The sequence below is a fragment of the Lolium rigidum genome, chromosome 4 (assembly GCF_022539505.1).
Source record: "Lolium rigidum isolate FL_2022 chromosome 4, APGP_CSIRO_Lrig_0.1, whole genome shotgun sequence".
Taxonomy (NCBI): Eukaryota; Viridiplantae; Streptophyta; class Magnoliopsida; order Poales; family Poaceae; genus Lolium; species Lolium rigidum.
In genome coordinates this window covers 100,576,271-100,589,394 of record NC_061511.1, presented here as the reverse complement: position 1 = coordinate 100,589,394, position 13,124 = coordinate 100,576,271, and the positions used below count along the sequence as shown (strand labels likewise).

Sequence of the window (13,124 nt, the reverse complement as noted above, 5' to 3'; positions counted from 1 at the left end):
TAACGCCAACGGCCGCTGAGCTCCTTCTACCCGGTCGAGAGGTGGAGGAAGTGGCGCGTGGACCTGGAGCATTCACCAGTGTTTTGGGTTGTGTACTTTGGAAGCCGGATGAACAGTTGGTTTGCTTGTTTCATTATCTCAATGATAGTGGAACACGATACGGGTGCTCCTCCGTGGTGTGAATGGCTCTGCTCCTCCATGGTGTGAATGGCTCTGCTTCAGGGCGTAGCATGGAGATGGACTCAATTTCCCTGCACCTTCTCAAGGCAAGTTGCCGAAAAAAGCATCTGCAGCTGAATCCGTCTTTCTCAAAGCCTTGGGGATTTCCCCTCTGAGCTCTCGGTGGATGATGCCGCCCTTCAGGAGTTCAGGGCACTATTTGATTCTCCGCTATGGGAGCAACATCTGCGCGCCACCACAGCCAGTGTTACGCGTGGACTTTGGGGCTGGGTAAACAGTTGGTTCTTCTGTTTCGTCAATGATAGTGGAACAAAACCTTTTCAATGTCGTATGGGGCAAAAAGATATCGAGCATGCTCAACAATTATCTGCAGAGCCGAATTTAGCTTTAGATACATGAAAGAAGCTACATTGCCAAATATGCATCAGTTAATGTACACTGCATATGATGCAGAATGAGGACAGGAAAACAGAAAGACCTGCCTTAGCATCTTCATATTCTGAAATCTGTCCACTAATTGATCACATAGGACTAGCAGCACTAGATACTCGTGCAATCTACTCTGTTTCTTGTGGACTTCTTTGCCATCCTGGAATCATTTTTTACTTAAACATCAGATAATGAAATGGAATCAATAAAAGGGCAGACAAAAAAGAGGCAACTAGATGTACGAGTACTCTTGTCCCCATCTGCATGAGTGTTACCCATAAATCTCCAGACAAAAGTGACACCATAATTTATATTTCATTAACCACTTGAACAAAGATAGATGATAATGCTCTAAGATCTTTCCAAACTATGAGAGAATTGATAACTACTAGATGAAAGCAAAACCAAACTAAAGATGACGACTAAAAGCGATATGATGAACTAGAAAGCATAAAAGACTGGGGAACTCCCCCAAGCTTGAGTGTTGATGTAGATCTTATTTCTTCTTCTCCTTAATAAAGTGAACTATATTGAATCAAGTAGACTTTTGGAACGGTTCCTTAATAAAGTGAAGATTGAACACACTAATTATGTAATGGCAAGTAGCAAAATGAATATGAATATTTAAGTTAGGAATGAGCTAGAAATCGGCATGTACCATGGAATTTAGACTATAAATCTCACCTATATTATTTACAAAAAAGTACTTGCCCTAGAACATAGCAGGCACATGTTATCTATCATGAATGTATCCACGTGCTGCAACATCTTGAAGAAATGGTGTACCTGGAGCATTCACCAGTGTTTTGGGTGTACTTTGGAAGCTTGATGAACAGTTGGTTTGCTTGTTTCATTATCTCAATGATGATAGTGGAACACGATACGGGTGCTCCTCCGTGGTGTGAATGGCTCTGCTCCTCCATGGTGTGAATGGCTCTATTTCAGGGCGTAGCGTGGAGAGGACTCAATTTCCCTGCACCGTCTCAACGCAAGTTGCCGAAAAAAGCATCTGCAGCTGAATTCGTCTTTCTCAAAGCCTTGGGGATTTCCCCTATGAGCTCTCGGTGGATGATGCCGCCCTTCAGGAGTTCAGGGCACTCTTTGATTCTCCGCTATGGAAGCAACATCTGCGCGCCACCACAGCCAGTGTTACGCGTGGACTTTAGGGGCTGGGTGAACAATTGGTTCTTCTGTTTTGTCAATGATAGTGGAACCCAGCCTTTTCAATGTCGTATGGGGCAAAAGGATCTCGAGCATGCTCAACAATTATCTGCAGCACCAAATTTAGCTTTAGATACATGAAAGAAGCTACATTGCCAAATATGCATCAGTTAATGTACACTGCAGATGATGCAGAATGAGGACAGAGAAACAGAAAGACCTTCCTTAGCATCTTCATATTCTGAAGTCAGTCCACTAATTGATCACATAGGAGTAGCAGCACTAGATACTCGTGCAATTTACTCTGTTTCTTGTGGACTTCTTTGCCATCCTGGAATCATTTTTTACTTAAACATCAGATAATAAAATGGAATCAATAAAAGGGCAGACAAAAAGAGGCAACTAGATGTACAAGTACTCTTGTCCCCCTAATATATTATATTCTAGTTCTCCGCGTGAGGAAATGGTTCCAGGATATATCAAAATGCACAGAAGTGGGTCTGCAATAGTGCTGAAGTTGTATTTTGCAAGGACCCATATTCTTGACTATAACAGTCAATGTGTGTGGTGTCCTGTAATGGTTTTCAGCTTCTTTCCTCTGTTTTCTTCCTTAGTAAGGTGGCTGTGAATGGGATACCAGCAAAGTTGGTGTTGATCGATGCATGTGAACTTTTCAGTTGATACTCAACCAAACTTGCAAAGACAAATAAGAAATACAAGACCATAATTGTGAAACTAATCATACCTTGACTTCAAGGTAGTGCACTGCACAGGAACTTCTTGAAAACCCTGAACAAGAAGGATAATTATAAAATGGTGGCATACCTTTGTTATGGCTCCATCTCAACAATCATTTTTGTCATATTCAAAGTAAGTATTGGTTCAGCACTTACTCGTGAACAAGAAATAGCTCAATCCTTGGAAATTCTCATTCAATTCGTGGACCTAATAGCTATGAAGTACATCAGCACCACCAACCCAAAAGGCCTAGGTTCAGCTTGACTGATTAATAGAGCTCATCACCATTATGAAATTATTGTGTTGACCAAGTTAATATATCTCTATGTGAAAACCTATGCTACACCCTTATCTTTCGGAGAATCCTGAAAATCATCTTCACAATTGTCAAAGCCCAGTATACACATCATCTTGGCATCCGGTTGTAATGCCTGCCTGGATCATACTCTTGTACATCATCTTAGCTTTCCTCTCATCTCCAGTTTTGTAGTATCCTATTATGAGATCTGTATAAGTTACTACAGTAGGTGTAAGACCCATATTTATCATTTCTTCCATCAACATGTTTGCACCATCCATTGCAAGTACTTTACTGAACCCACCAATTAAACAAGTATAAACAAAAGCATCTGCAGGCAAACCCTCCTTTTCCATCTCTCTGAATATTTCCAGAGCTGCCTTCATGTTTGAGCGCTTACAATAGCATGCAATTAGAGACGTATATAAAATCATGTCCGGTTTTATACCCTTCCCAATCATATGATTAAACAATGTCATAACTTCCGGAAGTCTATTATCATGGCACAGACCATTTATCAGGCTAGTATAAGTAAAGATATTAGGTTTTGTCCCCTCATCCACCATTTTATGATACAACCTGAAAGCCTCATGCAGATCCAAAGCTTTCACAAAACCATCAATAATAATACTGTAAATCACAGTATCAGGAACATAACCCCTTTTTATCATATCCCCGAAAATTCCCCATACATCATCAGATTTGTTGACCTTAAACAGCCCATTGATGATAACCCTGTATGTACAAAGGTTGGGGAAAATTCCAAACTGGCGCACTTTATCCAGGAATGTGAAGGCTTCAGCAATCCGGCCTTTGTTACTGAAGCCATTGACAAGAATTGTGCAGGTCACAATGTTTGGACTTATCCCATTATCGAGCATGAGCTCAAATGCACCCAATGCTTCTTCAAGGTCCCCGTGTCTACAGTATGCAAATATCAGACTAGTGTAATTGTAGACATCTGGAACAAAATTATGATGAACCATGTCATTCCAAAGGTCACAGGTAACGTCTAGATCCAAATGTTGGCAACAGCCATGAAGAACAATGCTGTACACTATGTGGTCAGGCTTGAAACCATGCTCATTGAGCCTCTTAAAAAGCTCAAACGCCCATTCAATATTTCCAGCTCGGCAAAGACCATGCAAAAGTGAACTGTAACTTGCCAGAGTAGGGGCAATTCCATTCTTTGCCATTTCAACAAGCATGTAATAGCCTGTCAACAGATCCCCTTGTTTGCATAACGCATCAGCTAATATGCTGTAGCTATGGACATCTGGGACAAACCCACCCTTCTTCATCGCATCAAACACCACTATTGCTTTTTTAACCTGACCCTCGTGACAGAAACCATGAATCACTGCATTAAAACAGTAAATGTTGCAAGGGTCGCCTCTCTGACAAATCATTTGAAGAAAGTTCCATGCAGATGTCACCTGTCTGGCACGGCAAAGCCCATAGAGGTAAGTACCAAAGGTTACAGCATTCGGCTTCACACCTTTTGCTTCCATTTCACAAAGAAGCTCGAAGGCTTCCTCCAAGCATAACTTATCTCCATGGGTATACGCACTCATCAAAACTGAATAAGAGTAGACATTTGGTGAAGGACCAGAACTCTTCATATCATCAAACAAACTCCTTGCGTGCAGGATTTGTTTCTTTTGAACTAAGCTCTTCAGTAAGAAGTTGCACACTCGCAACTCAACTCCAACCTTCTTGGCCTCAATGTAAGTGAGAAGAGCATCCTCAAACATTGACAGATCTACAAAAATCCAAATGATTGTGGCATAAACTTGTAGCAATGTCATCGACCCACCCATACTGCTGACCAACATAGGTGCCAACTCAAATAAGTCTGGCCCAGCATCCCCGCAGTAATCAACAATGCTGTGAATCAAGCACCGGATGTCTGTGATTCCATGCGGCAAGAATGACCGCATAAGCAATGCAAACAACCCAACTGACTGGGATAGGCCATATAACCTGACACACTCCCTGAAGGTAATCTTTCTGGCCTCATCCAAATTCGATGTCCGGACTGCTAGTGCGATCAAAGGATGAATACACCGGCTTCTATACTCGCTGCAAAAGAGCTTCGACTGGGTTCTTGATCATCCAAGCTCTTAAAGCTACAAGCCAGAGAGGAAAGGCACAATACCGGGGGCGATTTCTGCTTATAAGGGCTCGACGCAGGAACCCTGGCACTGCTCGGTGCATAGACGATGAATCCCAACCCGTCTTTACATTGATGGCACCAGTCAAAGAAGGGAGATCTCGCAAAAAGATTGCACTTCATAGACCAAGCTTCTGAGAGTTAAAAACGAGAAAGAATAAAACAAGCTTGCAAGTTTATATCAGAATTTCCTGCAAGAAACAATCAAAATTAATTTCTTCTTTTCTCTGTCGAGATAAAAAGGGCAGCGCAGCTACCGTTGTTCGAAAAGAAAGAACAATAATCTAACAGGGGAGATACAGCATAAACATCTATCGAGCGAATGCATTGAATTAAAGTTGGAAGAACAAATTAACATCAATCTTTATCTAGCATTGCTTCTGAGTACAAATTATAAAGCTCGTGTAAAAGAGCACAGGGCACTCACGCTGGTAGCGGCGGCGTGGCGCCCTTCCAAGTTGTACGTGCTGGATAGAGGTAGGGCAGGAGGAAGGGCGCGTGCACGAGGGGGTCACGGGGAGGCGGGAAGAGAGAGCAAGCTCACAGCGGCGGCGCGATGCAAGGAGGACGGCAGCGAGCGGCGCGATGCAGAGTGGAGGTCTCTGCGTTCAGGCTGCTTGAGCGAGAGAAAGTACCTATCCTACAGAGTGGGAAGCCTGGACTAGGAGTCAAGCAGAGAGCATGCTAGAGGCAGGTCCTCACCACTAGAGCATCGCCCGTCCACTCGAGCTCTTCATGGGCGGCGGCAGACGGTCGCTCGGAGGAGGGTAGGAGGCGGGCCAGTGGCAGCGGCCTAGCAGCCGAGCGTCGGCAGCACCGCGCCGGAGAAGGACGAGGTGGAGCTGCACGTGGGCGCGTGGCGGCGCGTGCTTCCAGCCGCAGCGAACCAGGGGAGGGAGCGAGAGACGCGCACAGGCACAGAGAGGGGAGGGGTTCGAGCGTTGCCCCGCTCGGGCCTTGTTTCCATGGTGCTCAGATTGTTGGGCTACAAAAATGGGCCAGTACTGCGGTCTGCCCCGGACAAGATCAGAAATTTCCTCTATATAAAAAGGCGAGCTCAGAAATCTCCATGTAGTGTGTCTAACTACTTCAGACTCAATTAGTTCGGGAATCATATTGTACTCATGGGCGGAGCCACCACCGGGTCGAGGAGGGTCGGTCGACCCGGCTCAGATTTTGGAAAAAAAAATCGACACCCAAGCGGTACACGAGAGCGGACGCGTCAACGCGCAGACTCCAACCCCGTGCGAGGCCGAGACAGCGAGACCCCAATCCCGCACGGCGCGAGTACGCGACCTAGCCCCACCGTCGCCACGCCCCGTTCCGGCGGCCCGCCGCCGCCTTTCCCCGCCTGTCCGCCGCCGCCATCGTCTCCAGTTGCCTCCCCCTGCTCAGCGGCTCAGCTCGCCCCATCTCCGACTCCAATCGCCTGGCCTCTGCTCGGCCGGTCGGCCCTGCCCGGCTGCCCCCAGCTCGGCTCGTCCCCGCTGCCTTCGATGGACGCCGACGAGGATGCTCGCTGGATCAAACAGGAGGCAGCAGAGGTTGAAGAAGCACACAAGAGGGCACGCGTAGAGGTTAATTCCCCCCCCTCCCCCCAGAGTTTTGATATATATCTATAATCACTAGTGTTTAATTAGTAGCTCTGTATTTGTGAAATCTTTCCTCATATTTTGCTTCCTTTTTCAATGTTGTAAGCAAATGTTTCTAAAAAATTGAACTAGCAAATGTGGTTGCCGATCCCGAAATTCGGAGAACAATTGAATCATTTGATACCCCAAAATGAGGTGGGCATATTTGTCGAGAGGCCATACTCGTTTAGATGGTCATAATTTTCTCAAAGGTCCGGATAAGCGGTCATTTCTAAGTGCATGGTATGACAAGAAGATTATGCTACGTTTCCATTCCTACAACAACCGTAGAGGTCATCTTCCGCGGGAATTTCGTCTTCCAAGCTTAGATGCAACTTAATGGTATGATATTATCTTATCAAAATGTAGCTCTATTTTGGTGTTCTTGTTTTTTGTAGTCATTTTGTTGTTGTACTTGATGAAATATGCAAATTGAATCAATTTTGGACCTAGCTATTTTGTTGAATACATTTTGCTCTTTTCTGTCAAAAAAAAATTAGAGCTTGGTTTCGACCCCCCTCAGTTTAATTTCTGGCTCCGCCACTGATTGTACTTACATTTGTGTTAGGTATAATGGAGATGCATTGGATGCTTGTCTCATATTTAGGAAGAAGTGGTGACTCCATGGTAATTTGAGGCAAGATAGGATGATTAACGAACTCATACATACTACATCCACAACAATGCTATCTCGGTAGCAAGTATTTCATCATGCATATTTTTCTAGTATCCAACCGTGTGGTTGCATCTTGTCATGAATCTCTTGATTTGTAAATATTATGCTACTTGCAAAGATTTTAATGAAACATCTTTAATGCAAATATGAGTAAATTGAGATGAGCACATATGTTGGGTAGTATATAAAATCATGCTCATGATTCATTCATGCCAAATATGACTATCTAGAAATTTTATTGCATATCAATTTCTCAAGCATCTCGTATGTGCAATATCGATGAAAGTGCAAATTAAATTATTTCTTTTTGTATCCTCGTTTGCGATATTTGTTGCCTTTCTCAAAGCATCCCAACTATCTTCTATCCCTTGTTGATATTTATGATGTATTTTATGTGTTTGTGGTTGAAGTTCATGAATGTACAATAAGATAAAATTAAGTCTTTGGTCATGCTATTAAGCAAAAATTCTTATTGGTATAGTGCATGACTTTGTCCTGGATATCATGTTATATTTCTTATGTATCTATTTTATGTGTACATGTTTCTTTGTTGATAAACATCTTCGTGATATGGTCCACTTAGAGAAACTTATACACATAAGAGATGATACATCTCCATTTGATATCTTATTTACTTATTGTATATTGATTGGTCATGCTAAGCAATTTAATTCATTAAATTCTATGATGATGCTATTTGCTCATCCTTGTAATAGTCTTATAATATGTTTTGTCATGTCTTTCATATATTCTCTTAGTTGAACCTTTTATTATGGTGCATCTTACTTGTTGCTCAACCATTTATTTGTTGCAAATGTTAAGTTTAATTTTCTATCTATGATCTATTGAAAATGTTTATGTTTTAAATGGTAATGAGGGAATGAGGATTACATGTTACTAGGAAGTTTTGGCGCGGCGGCACGCCGCGCCCGTGCTGTTACCTTTTTTTTCTATGTTGCAATAAACATAGTAGAGCAAGTGGTTATATCTGGCATACAGATAACACAGCAGGCAATTATACATAGTAGGAAGATGCTTTTAGATAGTTCTATACATGTAGAAGGCTAATCTGGATAATTATAGATGATCTTCTTGGTACATAATATTACATGATTACATGACTGCTGTAGCATTTATCCCAGTGACAGTACGTAAGGTAGTTGCATTATACATGTAGCAATGAAATCTGTGAAGTGAAAAAAGACAACAATTTATGAAGATAATTACACCTTACCTGACCTTTTCTATGAGCTATGGCGTCAAACCTTATCTGAATAGCTACACACTTCTATAGTTTTGTCTTACTCTTTTGAGATATGCGTCGCTGAAGCCAAGCTGATAAAAGAGTAGATGGCAAACAATCTGGTGCAAAGCATAATAAATTACATGGAATGTGATGAAATCATTAGAATCTAAATTAAATCATGCCAAGATGCATCAAGAAATTCAGCTTTCATAATTGTCCTACATAGAACTTCAGTGCAATACAATAAAATACTATTTTACTGAAAAAATTGCAATCCAACCTAAATAGTCCCCATCTCACTTATCTATGATAAAATTGATTTTTCTAAATAAAAAATAAATCATGAGCACAGGAACAGGTCGGTACAAACAACTAAAAGAGGATAATCAAAACATAGTATTTATTCTTCTCTCAAAGCTGTCAAGAAAACAGTCAGCAGGGTAACAGAAGGATTTTACTTTTTTTTTAGGGTGACAGAAGGATTTTACGCCCTGATTACCAATCCTTCTATGCATTTGTTTGTGAGGTGCGTCCAGAATAGTTTGTATTCATTTTTCTGGATACCAATGCAATCTAAATTTCTGTGTTAAGATTATATACCATCATGGTGTAGCCATCAGTGAAATAGTTCTCTGTGGCGAAGCGAGGGTAATTATGATGTGAAAAATAGAAGAGTGTAGTATTAAAAAAAATCTCGAAACTTATAAGTATCAATGTCTGCTGGCAGACCATCTATAGTCTAAGGTAAAAAAAAACACCACCTAAAATCACTTCCATATTGGTTACAGATCGTAGAGTGGCAAGCTCTGTTAGAAACCTCAAATATTGATTTACAGATTGTTAGTGCTCACACAAGAGCAAGCCGAGACACTCAGGCAAAACCATTACAGACTTCAAACTTTTCAGGCCAAAAAACTCACACAGGAGTTCTTGGAACACCGCCATCTCGACGTTGGACATTCCTAGCCAAGTAGAGCACCTTCTGACAATGTGCCGATTCTCTTCTAAGTGAGAGAAAACAATAGGCAATAGGGAGAAGAGAATAATCATTCATGGTTCTTGAGGAGATGCGGCATAGTACATTTATACCTGCTACTGATTTCAGCTATTCAGAATACATACAGTTTTGAGAGCAGAGCATGTCGGCCTATTATGTATCCTGCACCAGAGTGATGAAATTTTGACACCCTTTACCGGCCGAAGCAATGTATGCAAGAACTGACATATACATACCATGTCAATACTGGGTACATGATAATTAAGGGGATGGTTATAATTATGACTTACACTGTAGGCAATGGATAGACAGTGAGTTGGTACTCCTGCTATACTTCTATTAACATAAATAGAGGTAAAAATGTACCCTTTTTAGCTGCTGCAGCAATAGACCCTCAATTTTTTCCTTCTCTTTTTCTCGTATGTGTAGCTTGTTTCCCTGGGTAATTTTTTTGGTATTATGTCAGATATTTATGTGTAAAAAGCTTGATATAAGTTATTTTGCAACTGAGGGAGTACATGATATTGCCTGCACAGCAGTTAAGGCAGATGTATGCGCTCCCATTTGGGTATGTTTCTTTCTAGCAGTCTTAGCATGACAAATAACACCAATCATCAGGAGTGCTGACCTCTGTAATAACCACTTGTAGCTTGTATCGTTTTCCCTGCAAGTTTATTGGATTGCAAACCGGTGTGTACATTAGGATTGCAAATACTCAACTGATCTGAATTTGAACTGCTAAGCTCTCAGTGAAGAAACAAAAAATATTGCCTCAACACCTCTAGCAACGTGTTTTATAAAATTCACTACTATTGAGCTGGTCCTACTTATCAAATTAACTACTATTGATAATAGCCTGGTGCCTTCTAATTATATCATCTACATCTATTCCCAATAGCATCGTACTCATGTCCTCCTATGAAAACGAATGAAATATTGCTAGTTCTGTTCACAAAGACTGAAGCAGCAAGAGTTTATAACTGATTCATCTATTTACCAGAGGAACCAGTGCACTCCCAATTTGTCAGAGCTGAGAGCTCCACGCCTCCACCTAAAACGAAGTTCTCCAATTTGGCACAGCTGCATGACACTTGGCAGATGCTGCAAACTTGCTTGTGTGTTCAGCAATAATGTGGGACTGAAATAGCAAACCTGGAATGGATCAAGAGGAGAATACCGTTGCGGTGAACTGGTGCTGTTGATCTGACTAAACTTTCTTTTAGACAAACCGACCTGACTGAACTTGAAATCGGGTAATAAAAATTGACCAGATCAAGGCGATGGATTGAAATACCACCGGCTGGACCGCTGGAGCCCCCGCGCCGATGGTTGCCGGACTCGACGCCACACTTGTGTTCCACGTGCTCGGTGGTGCCGGAGCAAGTATGAAACTCGTGTAGCTGAGCTGATGTGGAGACACCGCCGCCAGTAGCCAGTGAAAGCCAAAATCTGCCGGACCGATGTCGTCTGGCGTCGCCCGCAGGCGCTCCCGCCTATCCTCTGTTTCCTGCTGCACAAAACGGGAAGGACGTAAGGCGAAGTCGTGGCTGAGGCGCGAAACAAGGGCGGGATGAACGACGACGGACGACCGACCGGCTAGACGCGGTGGCCGGTGGTAGCATCGGCAGCGGCCACCGCGCTGGGACACTCTAGCGGAGAGGAGCACCATGACGCGCTCGCGACCGCCTTCGGCAACGGCGTGGCCGTGAGGAAGAGTACTTGACCGGAGGACGCGGAGATGATCCCCGCCGCCGCGCAAGTGGCCCACTGGCTTGAGCAGCCGCCGTCGAAGGGCTCCTGGTCACCTCGACCGCATTTATTGTGGGCCAGGTCTCGCCATGTCGGGCAGGTGGCCCATGAGCTCGATGCCATCGTCCCTTCGGCCTCGCCGGCATCTCCGGTGCCCTCTAGATCGACCGCGCAGCGCACGCTGCAGCTCTACTCGCCAGCAACTGCTCCCTTCTCACTCCAAGAATAGCGGCGATGTGGATGAAGAGAGAGAAGGTGGGAGAGGTGGGGCTGGTGCTGGTCCGCTCCCTTGTGGTCAGTTTTCTGATGCGGTGGAGCTCTTCCATTGCATGATTGTTGGACACGTGGTTGGAGAACAATTTTAGCGTCTTTCTATTCAGATCGTTAAGCGGTGTATCTCTGCGGTGTGTCTCTTCGAAAATCGAGCACCGCTTTGACCAATTAAAACCAGTGGGGGAAGGGAAAGAAAATACACCAGAAAAGAGCCGGGAAAAAAGGAAACAAATCTAGTGGAAAGACCTACAACAACTGTTCGTTCATGAACAGTAAAAACTCTAACGTGTCATCCCTTCATTGGACAAAATTCTTTAGTGAACAGTTGGTACTCAAATCACTGAGGTTTGAGCAAAGAGGGTTGGCTTTTATAAGCTGAGCTGATGTGGAGACACCGCCGCCAGTAGCCAGTGAAAGCCAAAATCTGCCGGACCGATGTCGTCTGGCGTCGCCCGCAGGCGCTCCCGCCTATCCTCTGTTTCCTGCTGCACAAAACGGGAAGGACGTAAGGCGAAGTCGTGGCTGAGGCGCGAAACAAGGGCGGGATGAACGACGACGGACGACCGACCGGCTAGACGCGGTGGCCGGTGGTAGCATCGGCAGCGGCCACCGCGCTCGGGACACTCTAGCGGAGAGGAGCACCATGACGCGCTCGCGACCGCCTTCGGCAACGGCGTGGCCGTGAGGAAGAGTACTTGACCGGAGGACGCGGAGATGATCCCCGCCGCCGCGCAAGTGGCCCACTGGCTTGAGCAGCCGCCGTCGAAGGGCTCCTGGTCACCTCGACCGCATTTATTGTGGGCCAGGTCTCGCCATGTCGGGCAGGTGGCCCATGAGCTCGATGCCATCATCCCTTCGGCCTCGCCGGCATCTCCGGTGCCCTCTAGATCGACCGCGCAGCGCACGCTGCAGCTCTACTCGCCAGCAACTGCTCCCTTCTCGCTCCAAGAATAGCGGCGATGTGGATGAAGAGAGAGAAGGTGGGAGAGGTGGGGCTGGTGCTGGTCCGCTCCCTTGTGGTCGGTTTTCGATGCGGTGGAGCTCTTCCATTGCATGATTGTTGGACACGTGGTTGGAGAACAATTTTAGCGTCTTTCTATTCAGATCGTTAAGCGGTGTATCTCTGCGGTGTGTCTCTTCGAAAATCGAGCACCGCTTTGACCAATTAAAACCAGTGGGGGAAGGGAAAGAAAATACACCGGAAAAGAGCCGGGAAAAAGGAAACAAATCTAGTGGAAAGACCTACAACAACTGTTCGTTCATGAACAGTAAAAACTCTAACGTGTCATCCCTTCATTGGACAAAATTCTTTAGTGAACAGTTGGTACTCAAATCACTGAGGTTTGAGCAAAGAGGGTTGGCTTTTATATAGGTAATAATGCATATTGTATTTAAATGCAACAATATATTTATGCACGTACCTTGGTGAGCTTCCTCATTTTATTAAAGCACTATTTTGTGGTTATCATTAGATTTAATTCACTTGGTATCTTTTGTTTTAAATGATATTATGGGAGCTATGAGTCCATGTTTGTTCACTTTATACTCCAATGCAAATTATCTAGTTTTCTGC

General features: G+C 44.1%; 1 long non-coding RNA gene and 1 pseudogene across 1 annotated transcript; both read right to left on the bottom strand.

Annotated features, from left to right (window-relative positions):
• Positions 1–572: 572 nt before the first annotated feature.
• On the bottom strand, positions 573–5,504 carry LOC124650168 (annotated as a pseudogene).
• A 3,773-nt stretch (positions 5,505–9,277) lies between these two features.
• On the bottom strand, positions 9,278–10,209 carry LOC124705856. The gene is made up of 2 exons (XR_007004172.1): positions 10,048–10,209; positions 9,278–9,967 (listed from the first exon to the last, which is right to left on the bottom strand). It is a non-coding gene; the product is annotated as an uncharacterized LOC124705856 (long non-coding RNA).
• Between the last annotated feature and the right edge of the window lie 2,915 nt (positions 10,210–13,124).